The sequence below is a fragment of the Triturus cristatus genome, chromosome 8 (genome assembly GCF_964204655.1).
Source record: "Triturus cristatus chromosome 8, aTriCri1.1, whole genome shotgun sequence".
Lineage (NCBI taxonomy): Eukaryota > Metazoa > Chordata > Amphibia > Caudata > Salamandridae > Triturus > Triturus cristatus.
Window position 1 is genome coordinate 927,586,059 of NC_140591.1, and position 16,679 is coordinate 927,602,737.

The 16,679-nt window shown below is 35.4% G+C and overlaps 1 protein-coding gene across 10 annotated transcripts in view; it reads left to right on the top strand.

The window, feature by feature from the left end:
- DMD (dystrophin) overlaps positions 1–16,679 on the top strand; it is a 7,596,173-nt gene that overhangs the window by 326,120 nt on the left and 7,253,374 nt on the right. The gene's annotated exons all lie outside the window — the stretch shown is intronic.

Genomic DNA, 16,679 nt, shown 5'->3' on the forward strand with positions numbered 1-16,679 from the left:
GGTAAACTACTTTGGATGATGTCTAAAAGAGTAAATACAAAAATTAATGCAATGAAACTAAGCAACCAGTACTGTCTAAAACACTGTGAAAACTGACATGCATTCTGGCATTTTGTTTAGTTAATGCCGATTTTCTCATAGATGCGAGTAAAGTACTCTTAATATCTTAATGAAATCTGCACACTTTTAACTAATAGCACTGGGTGACCATTGACAATTAGGGACCATTGACAACTAGGCAATGAATACATTTTCATGTACCCCCGAAGCCCCCCTGCCCCCGCCCCCTTGGCAAACTTCATTGCCTCCCAGTGTTTGGGGGATAACCAAGACGCAGGAGAGTGAGTCAAATAGTCTAGAAAATGAAAGAGTAGCCGGGATTCTGATTCACATGCTCCGATCCCGATTGCGTTGGTTAGTCTGTAAGCACAACTTTTATGAATGAGTTTCGCATTAGTAAAGCACCACGGTATGCATGTGTGGCAACACTTCACCCATGAGGTACGTGCCAAGACATTGTTGACACAATCCACACTTTGCGTCTTTTTCAATATATTTATTATGAAGTGCAGGACCTTTTAAAGGGATTTTGCACACTACCTACATTCACTCCAAAAATAAAACGTGTAGGTAAAAAACATTGCCATTTACAATGTCAATAGCTCTAACTCACAAATGTGAGACCTATTCGCATTGCAAATGCTTGTTTTTAATACAGGCACAATCACAGAGTGTCTCCGACCGGGCAGCAGAGAAACATGAACAGCAGCATTTAGGTTCTGGGTCAACAGGAGTGCCGCCAGTCAACATGCGACTTGCACAGATCTCCGGGGACCCCTTCCGGTCCAGAAGCCTTTCCAGAGGTAGAGACAAAATGGTTTTTCTTACTTTCTCCCACTTGAAAGTAAAACTCGAGTCCTCCTGAGCACAAGGTATGGTTTGTTCTGTGCCCTCATTAATTATATATAGCCGCAAAAGGATCGGTCCGCACATGGGCTGTGATGTTTAAGGCCAATTCTGACAACTGATTAGAGCTAAAAAATGGATGATCCACTACCCTCCAGATGGCTGTGTTGTCCCGAGATATACTTGCCACCAATAAGTTCTCCCACACCTCCTTTGCGATTACTCTCATGTTCTTTTCGTACAAAACTATATGTGGCCCTAGCCTTCCTCACCTATTTATGATACCAAGGCTTCTTTTACAGGATCTCCAGTAGCTCTTCATGAGCACAGTAGCACTTCTTATGAAACCATTTGCAGTGGGGTGGAGAAGTCACCGCCCCTGTTCTAGTAAGGGCAGACTTAATAGACCCACAAATGCTGGTAAAAACTGACACAAATACTGGTGTCAGTAGCTTCCACATTTAATTAGGTTAAAAAATCAATTTGAAAAGTAGAAAGCACATTTGAAATAAAATTGGCAGATATAATCTTAGCATTTTTTACGCTTCAACACTGGTATTTTGACATACCTGATTCCTTAAATAATCACCCAGAAGCCACAGGCATCTTGGCCCACAGAAAAAGTGTCCAAGACAGGTTTATGGTCACTGTGTAGATCCAATTCCACTTTAAAATTTACAAGGGAAAAAATAAACATGCCGTGACAAAAATCTAATCGATTATAGACCTGCTCCCCCCTTAGATGTGGGTGTCATCTCTTTGAGACTAGATACCCCCTTGTTAAACAAATTAATTCGATTATTATCTAAGATCACGTTATTTAACATATCACCCTGCTGGGTTATTTTTGAGGTGCAACTGATTCATATTTGACAATAAGTTGCCAGTGTCCCCATTCATATGACAACCCATGCAGGAATGCAGATTAAAATCACCCATCCACATGATCACCGTAAAATTGGATGTACGATGAAAAAAAAATCTAAAAGCTTTCTAAGATCCCAAACATCGTCATTCTCATCTCTAGCTGAGAAGGTTGAATTATAAATATTCACAATCAACAGCCTGTATGTGTTTGGAATGATCTAAATAATTCCTAGGATATTGGGAGAGTTAGAAGCAATCACTTCCGAGTTACAGGTCAAACACAGTTTAATTAACATTGCTAGCCTCCCTCTGGCTTTACTGTTTGTAGGAGGAATGTCTGTGGAGGCAAACGTAACATATCCATCTAGGTATGTAACCCCCTTTGTATCCCAAGGCGCCTGAAGGCTAATGATATCATAAGTGCAAAGCATCTTAATCCACTCCTAATCAGATGTTTTACCATGTAACCCTGCTGTGTTCCAGTTTAACACTTTAAGTAAAGTAACACTGAATTTAACACAATAAATCAAAGAACATCTTAGTTGCAGAAGCACTGTGATGGTGATCCTTTTATACCTGTCTGTACCATTCAATATGGTTTCTGATGCAACCCTTTTAGAAATATTCAGATTTGCAGGCATTCAAAGACAGGCCTTTTCTTGGATAATCTTTCCTTTGGGAAAGATCACAGAGGGTCTTTCTTCAAACATTTTAGTCCTCCCCTACTATATGGATTCCCTCAGGGTTCAGCACTGAGTCATATGCTTTTTTAATCTTTATCTAGCTCTTTTGGCTCAGTTGATTGAATCTTGAGGGGTACAGATGGTGTCCTATGTGGTCAGTGCACAGTTTTTACTGTCTTTCCCAAATAGATTGGATTCTGTCCTGATCAAGCTCAAGGAATGCCTTAAGGGTTTTGCAGGTTGAATGGACAGCAATTTCCTTAAATTAAACTCGGATAAAACTGACGTTCTTTACTTTGGTACATGTTCTTCTCCCCTTCCTAGCTATTGGTGGCCAGAGGAATTTAATCCCCGGCCGCCACCCACTGCCTACTAGAAGTAAATCTGTTGTTAGTGCTTGATCCAAGTCTCTCTCTACTCAAATCAAGCAGGTGCCATCAGTTTGCTTTGCTAAACGTAGATCCCTGAGGAACAAGTTGCATTTGATTCCAGAGGAAAGTCACAAGACGGTGGTTCACAACCTGGTAACCTCCCATCTGTACTAAGTTAACAGTCTGTACTTTGGCCTTCCTGTCTTGTTAATCCACAGACTCCAGATGGTTCAAAATGCAGTAGCAAGACTAATATAAAGAGTGCTGTATAGGCAGGCTATATCACCTATTTGAAGCATCTGCATTGGCTGCCAACAGTATATTAGATCAAGTTTAAAGCTCTAACACTGGCATTGAGGGCTTTTTCTGGTCCGGGTCCTGCCTACCTGCAAAAAAGACTTTGCCTGTATAGGCAATGCAGATCAGTCAGATCAAACAATGTCTTATTACTGCAAGTCCCTAAATTTGCCAAGGCAAGACAACAAGGGAGATCCATCAACGTCTTGACAGCCAAGCTGTGGAATACACTCCCCAGTAAACCTGCATAGAGCTGCGTCTATCTTTACTTTAAAGAAAGAACTGAAAACCTGTCTTTTTGACAAAGGCTAGTCCCCCCTTTTTTTGCACTGTATTAATTGGTAAACAGTTCATCGCTTGCACGCCAGGATGCTTCTTACAAAGCAGCTCTGCACTATACAAATGGCATTTGATTGATTGAAGGTCTCAGGGTGAGCTTGAGACATTAGAAATAACAGAGTTTCCTTCTCCAAGAAAAGGGGCCTGTCATTCTGTGTCATCTAAAAAAATCTTTGGTTGAAAGCAGTTGCTAAGCAGTTGCTGTCCCTGATGGCACGTTCAACTGGTCCTCCACTCTGATCGAGATTTGCCCCCATCTCCATACAGGCCTCAACTTTATGGGTTTATAGAAAAAGCCTAGCAGCCGTACTATCATTCTACTTCTCGGTGCTGCACTTGACCTAAGATTGTGAAGGATATAACTTGCCCTGATGGCATTACAAAAATGTATGACTATACAGTCGCCTGGGCATGTTTTATGGTAGTTCCTTACGCAGCCCACTCTCCGGACCATGATAATCTCTTTTAAGAAGGATGGATCAGGGTTTACCCTACCACTCAACCAGTGTTTGACTTTGTTTTTGAGCTGCTGATAGCTTCCAGTTTCCTTGCTCTTAAGGGGGGTTATTAGTCATCACTAATGCTTAGGGGGTGGATGCAGGTGGCAACTAAATAACTATATCGAAAGGCTTGTCCCCAAAAGAACCTCAACTGGATGATGGGGTTTCCTCCCTGGTCACTCAAGGGTTACACTCTGATTATTATTATGGAGAGAGCTCCTACCAGAAGGATCACTGGGCTGAGCCACACGGTAAGATGATTGAACACTCAGAAGTAATAGATTAAAATTAGCTGTGTTATCAGCTATATTGCTAGAGCCTTTGTTGAGTACAAGTGACTTGCCCCATGCAGCAACATAAAGGATGCACTTTCATAAACATAAACAACATACTTTTAACTGAAGTCCGTGTCCGTACTGGTTCATCATTTTACGCATAGCGTCCCAGTATTGTAGAGTAATGACACAATTAATCGTACAGCGTGTAAATATAAATTACAAATAAAGGAACGCTAGATGTCATGCAAGGAGCATAATCCATAGACATAAAAAATAAACCTCACAAAATCAATCTGCACTCGACTTGCCTGTTTGGATACAAACAAACGCCAAGCATTATGGGTAGCAATGTGTATGCAGCAAAAATAAAGTGAAAAGGAATTAGACACAGACTATCCACATAAAAAATAAGTACATACATAATAATGTTATAGACGGGGCAAGTAAATAAGTGTAAAGTGCTCTACAGTCTAAAAACAAAATTCTTGAAATCACTAATACTACTCATGCTGACCAATATCCTTCAAAAACTAGTGCAATACAGCTAGCTGGAGAGTACCTAAATAATCAGGGTATAGCAATCATAGCAACCCATGATAACAACACAATACTTATGAATGCAACACAGACTAGTGAAAGAGGCACCCATCCAGGTTTCTCTCAAAGTGCCATCATGCAAACAATATACATAATCCACTAAGACCAGTGCCCGTCATGAATAGCATAATAATTTGAGAGACCGTACTGTGTATGGGTATCGTGCCCCTCCCTCCCTGACAATTACACTGTCATATAAGTAACTATGCAAGAATAGATCAATAATGGCCAATGATAGCATCATGTAATGGTCATTGAGGGTATAGTAAAAGATGTGAAAAGGTGTACTAAGTGTAATCAAACATGAATATATTTTAAAATCAATAATCCTGCAGGGAAACAGCATAAAGGGAATCAATTATATATTTAGTGAGGACTGAATAGACATAATGTAGTACCAGGGGCAGACTAACACAAACCCCTGGTTAAGGAATTAATCTTCTATACTCCAGTGTGTACGGATAACTCTCCATCCCTATTAATCCATAAGGATACTTTGAATTTAGTTGTATAACGTACTGGGATTCAGCAATCCTGAGTTGTTTTTCAGGGTCACCACCCCTGATGTTTTTCTCTATTCTGTCAATCCCATAATATGTCAAAACCTCTTGATTGCTCCCATGTTTAATGTGGATATAACAGGCTACTGGCTAGTTATGATAAATATATTTGATGGCCCTAAGATGTTCAAAATTCTCTTTTTTTACTGGTGATATGGTACTCCCTATGTAATTAAGGCCACACGGGCACTGTAGTACATAGATCACATAGTCCGATGTGCAGGTGATAAATTCACAAATTCTTTCCATTTTACCAGTAGGAAGTTTATGCTGGTCACAATTACTGCTCACCTTGCAAGCTTTGCAAGAGCCGCATTTATGAAACCCCAATAGTGCAAGCCATGTAGACTTGTTGGACTGTGTATTGCTGGGTACAATCCTGTTCTTAATCAATCTGGGTTTCCTATATGTGATTGCAGGAAAATTTGCTGTGTCACCTCCTGATCCCAATTCTACCTGATGAGAACCCTAATGTTACCAGACTTCTTATCTAATCTAGGAGTGGTTTTTTTCGCAGTCTTTTTTCCAAAAGAACTTCTTTCTTTTTTACCCCATCTATCTTAGTCTGTGACTGCAGTAGGGTTTTGTTGGGGTACCCTCGTTGTTTGAATCTATCAAGAATGTGCAATAGTTCTTTTCCAGAATCATAATCATCACTACAATTTCTTTGGGCCCTCAGCATCTCCCCATAGGGGATACTCCATTTAAGCATGTTAGCATGGTGACCGAGAGCCTGTAACACACTATTGCCTGCTGTTTCTTTTCTGTGTAGGGTTGTACTTAGTTGTTTGTCTTTTACTTGTTCAGCATTATCATTGTATTCAACATATTTATTGCTGAAATTATACTTGAAACTGAGATTTTAATTATTCTGTCCCAATTTGGAGATAAACTCAACAACTAGAGAAGTATCTTCATCCCATATAAGAAACACATCATCAATGTTTCTGATCCATACCGGTATATATTGAGTATACCTCTCATAGTCTTCCACCCAGACCACCTACTCCTCCCACCAGCCAAGGAATACATTTGCCAAGCCTGGGGCAAAGCAGGTGACCATTGCCGTTCCTGTTCATTGCCTGTACAGTGTTTCTTCAAACAGAAATATATTATTGACATGGCAATAGGCCATCATCTGTTTCAACATGTTAGAGTGATCATGTAGTGCGAAGGGTCGGCTTCTGAAATGGTATAAACAGGCATCCACCCCTTGGTCTTGTCCTATGCTCGACTGTAGAAGCACATATATAGGGTAATCATACTATAAGTCTCTTCCCATGTGACATCATAAATCATTTTTAAGACAATTTGTACTATCACCAAAATATGATTGTAAATCCTGTACATAAGGTGATAAGTACTTATCCAAAAATATTGCTGTGTTATCTAGGAGGCCCCTATTAGGTGATATAATATGCCACCCTGGTGGTCGTGTAGGATTTTTATGGATCTTTGATAATAGGTACATGCAAGGTATTTTGGGATGCTCTTGCTTTAAAAACCTGCACTCATCTATGTCCAAAAGATCTCTGTGGTGCCAGTTGTGTAGTATATCATGATAAGTGAATATGGACTGTTTATATGTTTCCCAAGAGGTCGCCTCATAGCACTCAGTGTCAGCGGATGTATGACGTTACAACGCATACTATTACAACGCATACCTTTACAACGCATTTTTTACAACGCACACACTATTACAACGGATTATTTTACAACGAATACTGTTACAACGCAAAACTGAGTAAAATACTTAAAAGTGCTATTACAATGAAAACAATTACAACGCATACCATTACAACGCCAATTTTTTTTTTTTTTTAAGTACAATAAAATCTGGCACGGGATGCAGGGAAATTAGGGGTTTTAGGGTGGGGAAGTGTATTAAAATGTGGAGGAAAACTGAACGTAAATTAACTAAAATGCATTAGAAAATGAATGTGCGAGTATAAAAATTAATACTCGAGTATTAGAATTAATACTCGAGTATTAAAATTAATACTCCGCTTTCCCTAAAAGATCCGTTTTTACTAATTTAAAAGTTTTAGACAAATAACGAATAATTAAACAACAGTTCATATATATGCAAAACATGATTATATCAGAAAATAAGTAAACGGATTAAAACACAAAACACATACACATAGTCGCCATTTTAACCATCCCACTTCTAAAACTTGTCCTACAACACTTTCTATGAAAACAATAGCAAAATACATGTTCCAAAATGGATGCCAAAACGGAGCAAATAAATGAAAACAACACATCTTTTAATGCTTTTTTAAATTATCATTTTCCACAGCAAATAAAAGTATACTGAAAAACACAACAAACGCTGTTTTAAAAAAAATTAATAATGACACTGACTAAAACTTATAAATACCAGCAAGACACCATTTTGCAATCAGTTGATTATCAACTACCAGAGAGACCAGACGCAAAAACCTGACACTCTGACACCTAGACTGTGACCTAGACTGAGAGAACACTGCAATCCATTGGAGAAGCATTCTTTCTTTCCTACTACAAGTAAGTTACTATTATATTTTTACACCATGTTTTGTCCTAAATCATGTTTCATTTCCATCCAAACAGTGCAGCAAATATAATTTAAATATTTTTAAAAATGTACTCTAACCATTTTTTTTTCCTGAAGTTACTTTAATATATACAAACTTATAATATCTTTTTTTTCTTCCTAAAACAGAAATTTGTTTTTCTATCAAAACCAACAAATCGTTTGCCAAATTTTTTTCCAACACAACCAACACGACTCACCTTTCTTAATGTGAAGGTAAATTAAATAATGCTTCTTTTAATTATAAAATTGTAAATAAAAACATTCACTTTACCATTAGCAAAAGTGTTGGATGGTGTAGGGGTTACAATTACTTGTTTTACTTCTTGAAGCTGCATCATCAAGGAAAGTGTGGGATGGTGCAGGGGTAACAATTACTAATGTAACACCAGTTAGGTGCAGCAGTAGGGAAAGTGTGGGATGGTGTAGGGGTAACAATTACTATTCTAACTCCATGAAGGTGGAGGTGTATGGAAAGTGAGTGATGGTGTACGGGTATCCATTACTATTCTAACTCCAGGAAAGTGCAGCATTATTGAAAGTGTAGGATGTTTATGGGTACAAATTATTTATCTTACTCAAGTTTGGTGCAGCACCAGGGAAAGTATGATATGTAATGTAGTTAGACTTAAATAAAATTTCAGCCTTTAAAAGAATTTTGCAAATTTTGCATTTGTCACCAACGTTGTCAAAGTTGTTTATTTTTTTTTTTTTTAATTTCATTTTCACAGACAATTGTTTGCAACTTTGTCGATAAAATCTGAAAAACAAATAACCAAAAACTACAGCCAGCAGGCCAAAACCATAGCAGAAGCCAAACCAAGAAAGAAACACCAAAAACAAAAGGTATTTTAAATGAACACTGTTATAAATCCAACAATATAATAGTCAAACCTTTTATTTAATAATTAAAATAAAATTCCACAATGCAGAAAATATGAGTTGTAGTTGGAATAACTATTACTATTATAATTCAAGGAAGGTGCAGCAGTAGAGAAAGTGTTGGATGGTGTAGGGGTAACAATTACTATTCTAACTCCAGGAAGGTGCAGCAGTAGGGAACGTGTTGGATGGTGTAGGGGTATAAATTACTATTCTAACTCCAGGAAGGTGCAGCAGTAGGGTAAGTGAGGGATGGAGCAGGGGTATCCATTGCTATTCTAAGTTCAGGAAGGTGCAGCATTATTGAAAGTGTAGGATGTTTATAGGTACAACTTTTTTATCTTACTCAAGTTTGGTGCAGCACAAGGGAAAGTATGATATGTACTGTAGTTAGACTTAAATAAAATGTCAGCTTTAAAAAGAATTTTGCAAATTTTGCATTTGTCACCAACGTTGTTCATTTTTTTTTTTTTTTTGTTATTTCATTTTCACAGACAATTGTTTGCAACTTTGTCGAAAAAATCTGAAAAACAAATAACCAAAAACTCCAGCCAGCAGGCCAAAACCATAGCAGAAGCCAAACCAAGAAAGAAACACCAAAAACAAAAGGTATTTTAAATGAACACTGTTATAAATCCAACAATATAATAGTCAAACCTTTTATTTAATAATTAAAATAAAATTCCACAATGCAGAAAATATGAGTTGTACTTTGAATAACTATTACTATTCTAATTCAAGGAAGGTGCAGCAGTAGGGTAAGTGTTGGATGGTGTAGGGGTAACAATTACTATTCTAACTCCAGGAAGGTGCAGCAGTAGGGAAAGTGTTGGATGGTGTAGGGGTAAAATTTACTATTCTAACTCCAGGAAGGTGCAGCAGTAGGGAAAGTGTTGGATGGTGTAGGGGTAACAATTACTATTCTAACTCCAGGAAGGTGCAGCAGTAGGGAAAGTGTTGGAATGGTGTAGGGGTATAAATTACTAATCTAACTCCAGGAAGGTGCAGCAGTAGGGAAAGTGTTGGATGGTGTAAGGGTAAAATTTACTATTCTAACTCCAGGAAGGTGCAGCAGTAGGGAAAGTGTTGGATGGTGTAGGGGTAAAATTTACTATTCTAACTCCAGGAAGGTGCAGCAGTAGGGTAAGTGTGGGATGGTGTAGGGGTAAAATGTTCTATTCTAACTCCAAGAAGGTGCAGCAGTAGGGAAAGAGTTGGATGGTGTAGGGGTAACAATTACTATTCTAACTCCAGGAAGGTGCAGCAGTAGGGAAAGTGTTGGATGGTGTAGGGGTAACAATTACTATTCTAACTCCAGGAAGGTGCAGCAGTAGGGAAAGTGTTGGATGGTGTAGGGGTAACAATTACTATTCTAACTCCAGGAAGGTGCAGCAGTAGGGAAAGTGTTGGATGGTGTAGGGGTAACAATTACTATTCTAACTCCAGGAAGGTGCAGCAATAGGGAAAGTGTTGGATGGTGTAGGGGTAACAAATACTAATGTAACTCCAGGAAAGTGCAGCAGTAGAGAAAGTGTTGGATGGTGTAGGGGTAACATTAGAGCTAGTGTATTTACTTGTACATCCTAATTTTTTTTTCTTCTCTTCTCTTCACAGATAATGTCTACTCTTGAAACTGCTAAATATATAAAATCGAGGAAAGGGAAACATTTATTGAACCATGCAGGATACATATATAGTAAGGAAAGAATAAGTTTTCCTAGAAATCATTGGAGGTGTGTGCAATACTACTCTACCCATTGCAGTGGCAGAGCGGTTACACTTGATAATTTAGTTGTAAAAACAACAGAACATAGCCACTCTGCCTCTGCAATGGAGGTAGAAATAAGAGAAACTGTAAATGAAATGAAAGCTATTGCAAGCACCTCCAATGATTCTACAGGATCCATTTTAAGAGAGGTTGCACAGCATGTCCCCAGTCATGTTGCTAGTAATATGCCTATAATTCCTAATTTGAGAAGAATTATTCAAAGACAAAAGCAGGCAAGTAACATCCAATTATCTACACCACATACTTTTTCTGATATTAGAATTCCACATGATCTTTCTATTTCTTTTGCTGATGAACCTTTCCTTCTGCATGATAACCAAAACCCTCAGAAACGAATTCTTATTTTTAGTACCCCACGTAACCTAGCAAAGTTAGAAAATAGTGAAATTTGGATGATGGATGGGACGTTTAAAAATACACCCCATCCTTTCACTCAAATTTACACTATACATGCAAAAATTAACAATAATGTAATCCCCTTAGTATATAGTTTGCTACCTGATAAGACTTCTGCAACATACTCTGAACTTTTATCAGTTATTAAAAGTAAAACTTCTCAAAGTCCTAGGAAAATAATAATAGATTTTGAATTGAGCATGATCAATGTGATCACTAAAACGTACATGGATACCCAAATTCAGGGATGTTTTTTCCATTTTTCCCAGGCATTTTGGAGTAAATTACAAAAAACATCCCTAGTTGCAGAATACTGTCGAGATAGCAAACTACAGTTTTAATTAAAAAAATTAACAGCACTTTGTTTTGTTCCTCCCGATAGTGTGGACAAGTACTACACTGCTATTACAGAATCTGTTTTTTTACAAGTAATGAAGAAAAATTGGCACCCATCCTAAATTATTTCGAGGACACATGGATTGGGCACCTAAGCAGATCGGGTCGCAGGAGGAAGCCACGATTCCATGTGGAGTAGTGGAACTGTTACACGAGCTGTTTAGAGGGAGAAGCAAAAACAAATAATGCCATAGAGGGATGGCATAACTCCTTCAACCATACAATTGGCAAACCTCATCCTAATTTCTACTCTTTCTTGGAAACTTTGAAGAAGGAGCAAAGTTTTCAAGAAATGAGACTTTCCCAAACACTTGCAGGTAGTCTAAACTCACGAGTAAGTCTAAAAACAAAGGAAATGTCTGAGAGACTATTGGCTATATTACAACAATTTACATTGTGTGTGGCTCTAGACTACCTGGAAAATCTTGCTAACATTCTTTCTTTTTAAAAATAGTTATCTACTTACTTTCCTGCTTTGCTTCAAAATTAAATAACCTTTAATTATAATTGGCATACAAATCTTTCACAAACATTTTTTCTAAATTACGAGTCGGGTCTCCTAATTTTACCCTTTTTTATTCCAATCTTCATTTTTTTCCAAACAACCAAAGTATCCAAAACGACTTTACCATAATATTTGTCCAACTTTCCAAAGATCAATAGCATGATATTAATTTGTAGTAAACTTCCTAAATGACTACCACCCAAAAAATCCAAAATATCTCTACCTATTCAAATTTTCAAATATCAATCCATTTTACGAAATGCACATTGCTGCATAAACACCAAAAAAACCCAATCATTTTTTCACAAATTATGAATACGCAAAAATGTTTTTATTAAAATGAAGATATAAATCATTTATATTCGTACCGAAGTGTTGAAATGAACATTTTTAGTTGAAACTTTGGAGGTGTGTGCAATACTACTCTACCCATTGCAGTGGCAGAGCGGTTACACTTGATAATTTAGTTGTAAAAACAACAGAACATAACCACTCTGCCTCTGCAATGGAGATAGAAATAAGAGAAACTGTAAATGAAATGAAAGCTATTGCAAGCACCTCCAATGATTCTACAGGATCCATTTTAAGAGAGGTTGCACAGCATGTCCCCAGTCATGTTGCTAGTAATATGCCTATAATTCCTAATTTGAGAAGAATTATTCAAAGACAAAAGCAGGCAAGTAACATCCAATTATCTACACCACATACTTTTTCTGATATTAGAATTCCACATGATCTTTCTATTTCTTTTGCTGATGAACCTTTCCTTCTGCATGATAACCAAAACCCTCAGAAACGAATTCTTATTTTTAGTACCCCACGTAACCTAGCAAAGTTAGAAAATAGTGAAATTTGGATGATGGATGGGACGTTTAAAAGTACACCCCATCCTTTCACTCAAATTTACACTATACATGCAAAAATTAACAATAATGTAATCCCCTTAGTATATAGTTTGCTACCTGATAAGACTTCTGCAACATACTCTGAACTTTTATCAGTTATTAAAAGTAAAACTTCTCAAAGTCCTAGGAAAATAATAATAGATTTTGAATTGAGCATGATCAATGTGATCACTAAAACGTACATGGATACCCAAATTCAGGGATGTTTTTTCCATTTTTCCCAGGCATTTTGGAGTAAATTACAAAAAACATCCCTAGTTGCAGAATACTGTCGAGATAGCAAACTACAGTTTTAATTAAAAAAATTAACAGCACTTTGTTTTGTTGCTCCCGATAGTGTGGACGAGTACTACACTGCTATTACAGAATCTGTTTTTTTACAAGTAATGAAGAAAAATTGGCACCCATCCTAAATTATTTCGAGGACACATGGATTGGGCACCTAAGCAGATCGGGTCGCAGGAGGAAGCCACGATTTCATGTGGAGTGGTGGAACTGTTACACGAGCTGTTTAGAGGGAGAAGCAAAAACAAATAATGCCATAGAGGGATGGCATAACTCCTTCAACCATACAATTGGCAAACCTCATCCTAATTTCTACTCTTTCTTGGAAACTTTGAAGAAGGAGCAAAGTTTTCAAGAAATGAGACTTTCCCAAACACTTGCAGGTAGTCTAAACCCACGAGTAAGTCTAAAAACAAAGGAAATGTCTGAGAGACTATTGGCTATATTACAACAATTTACGTTGTGTGTGGCTCTAGACTACCTGGAAAATCTTGCTAACATTCTTTCTTTTTAAAAATAGTTATCTACTTACTTTCCTGCTTTGCTTCAAAATTAAATAACCTTTAATTATAATTGGCATACAAATCTTTCACAAACATTTTTTCTAAATTACGAGTCGGGTCTCCTAATTTTACCCTTTTTTATTCCAATCTTCATTTTTTTCCAAACAACCAAAGTATCCAAAACGACATTACCATAATATTTGTCCAACTTTCCAAAGATCAATAGCATGATATTAATTTGTAGTAAACTTCCTAAATGACTACCACTCAAAAAATCCAAAATATCTCTACCTATTCAAATTTTCAAATATCAATCCATTTTACGAAATGCACATTGCTGCATAAACACCAAAAAAACCCAATCATTTTTTCACAAATTATGAATACGCAAAAATGTTTTTATTAAAATGAAGATATAAATCATTTATATTCGTACCGAAGTGTTGAAATGAACATTTTTAGTTGAAACTTTATTTAATGTTACAGTTAAATACTTTTTTTTTGTTACAATTAACTTTCCGCGACCCGACATAGGCATACACTAATGACATGAACGTGGACATGCTTTTTTACATTTAAAACATCAATTAGGTAGTCCGCAACCTCTCCTTATTCTTTATTTACTATATATGTATCTATTTTTAACTTTATATCTATAAATAAATGTGAAAAAGTTTCCTACCTGGACACAGATCAGCTTCCTGCTGCTTCCTCCTCCGATGCTCTCCAAAATGGCGCCTAACGTTTACGTTCACGTCATGACGTCATCGCGTGCATCAATGTTAAAAAAGGACTATTTTATTTACTATTACAATAAATATATGTTTAAAAATAGTAATAAATAATGTATATTTTTTATAAAATATGTACATTATGTTATAAAAAAGAATAAAACAAAAATGTTTTTCCTATGTTTTTTTAAATAAAGAAATATTTATAACACCTTATTGGTTTACTGTTGTATATTATTCATTTGTTATTTAAACATGTTTAATATATTTTATAATTTCTAAAATTAGTAAATGTGTTCCTTACCTTCACTCTAATTTCTTTTTCCTTTCAAACTTGCGTTTTCTTCTCTTTTCACTCCTTCCTTTCTTGTTCCGCGGGTTGTATCTTCTTAAGCTGCCGAAATAAATGAAGGACAATTTTTCACATAGACTTCAATACAAAAGCGTGGGAATTTTTTTAAAAGTAAGTTCTATTTTCTTAGTTCTTTTTTGTTTTGGTAAAATTTAAAGTTAAAATATTTTTTAAAAACTCAAATAATATTTTCAATATTAATTTATTTATTTAAATATATTTTAAAAATACCTTTTTGTACTATTTTAATATATATATTTTTTTTATATAAACTTTTATGTAATAATGTCTTGTATCAATTAAACTTTTTTATATAATTTAATTATTTAAATAAATAAAGTAATTTTACAGTACAAATTAAAATATATCTATTAATTAATTATATATTTAATAATCATTTTATTAATTAAATTTTAATTTAATTGTTTATTTTAATACTTTGCTGTATTAAAAAAATAATCATAATACTCATGTATTTTATATTTTCTTTTTTTTTTTTATATATTATTCAAAATACACTCCAGGTATTTATTTAAATTATTTTTATCTTAATTAAATTATTATTAATTTCTCTATTAATACTTAAGTATTTTTCTTTAATTTAAATTCTCTATTATTTAACATTATCTTTTTTTAAATTTTAATACTCCAATAGTACTCATTTTTTTTAAATAATTAATATTTTTATTTTATTTTTAAAAAAGAAAGCTAATAATACTCAAGTATTTATTTTTTATAATACTACTCATTTATTTTACTTTATTTATTTATACTCAAAAATTACTCTTTCATATTTTAAAATACTCAAGTATTAATCTTTTATAATACTACTCATATATTTTACTTTTTCTTATTTATTTATTTATACTCAAAAATTACTCTTTCATATTTTTAAAATATTAATATGTTTACTAAATACTATTTTTTCAAACATCTTTTGACAATAATTTAAAAAAATAAAAAAAATGCGTTGTAAAGGTATATGCGTTGTAAAAGTACTTACCATATAATAGCATGCATTGTAAATGCATGCGTTGTAAAAGATTTTGCGTTGTAAAAAATGATACCTCCTTGTACATATCTGGGAAAGTCTCAAGCATAGGTATACTTAGAGATGGCAAAAGACTGGTTTCACAAAGGGAATGATGCAGATTTATGACTTTTATGTATTGACAAAAATCAGCAGAAGTATGCCTGAAAAACTGTAACCAAGTGCATCTTTCCAGATCAATTACTGAGTGAGTCGTGTGCTTTCTTAAAATGATGTTATCCAATTGCATAACAATAAATAGTTTATTACAGCACACTGTGAAAACACAGTCTAGTATATAAATGCATAATTTCCCGTCTTCCCATTGAGAAAACATTTTACAAGTAGAAAAAAACCTTACCCTACATGCCCACAAGGTATGGGGGTTTCATTTACCTTATAACTATGAAAAAGTAGTTACTCCTGTCCTTTGGTGGAACAAAACTCTCACCATATCCAGGGAAAGACGTTTGTCAATTCCAAAAACCTCATGAGTTTGGGACGTCCACAAACTATCAAGGCAAACGTTGCCTGGTTCTTCTCACTGGCCACCCCTTACGTGGGGTTTAATACTGTATATCTCTATGCACTTGGGGCAGAGAAATACACATTTATGCATGGCACGTATCATTTTGTGGACAGCTAGTGATCATAAATTGAGTCATTCACAGCCATAAGTAACTTTGTGAATCTGGGCGAAGAATCTTTCTGCCACATGAATATGCATCAATTTCCAAGTAATAGTGTTTAATTGTAATAGATTTGTTTTTAATTTTGTTAAGATCCTAGGTGACAATATTGCAGGCAATGCAGTGCACTGATATTATTGGACTGATATAAGTTTATGACATATTATTGTAAAAGAAAAAGAAACATATCCTCAAACACATTTCTATAAAGTTGTATACACTGAGAGTCAACAGAACGGC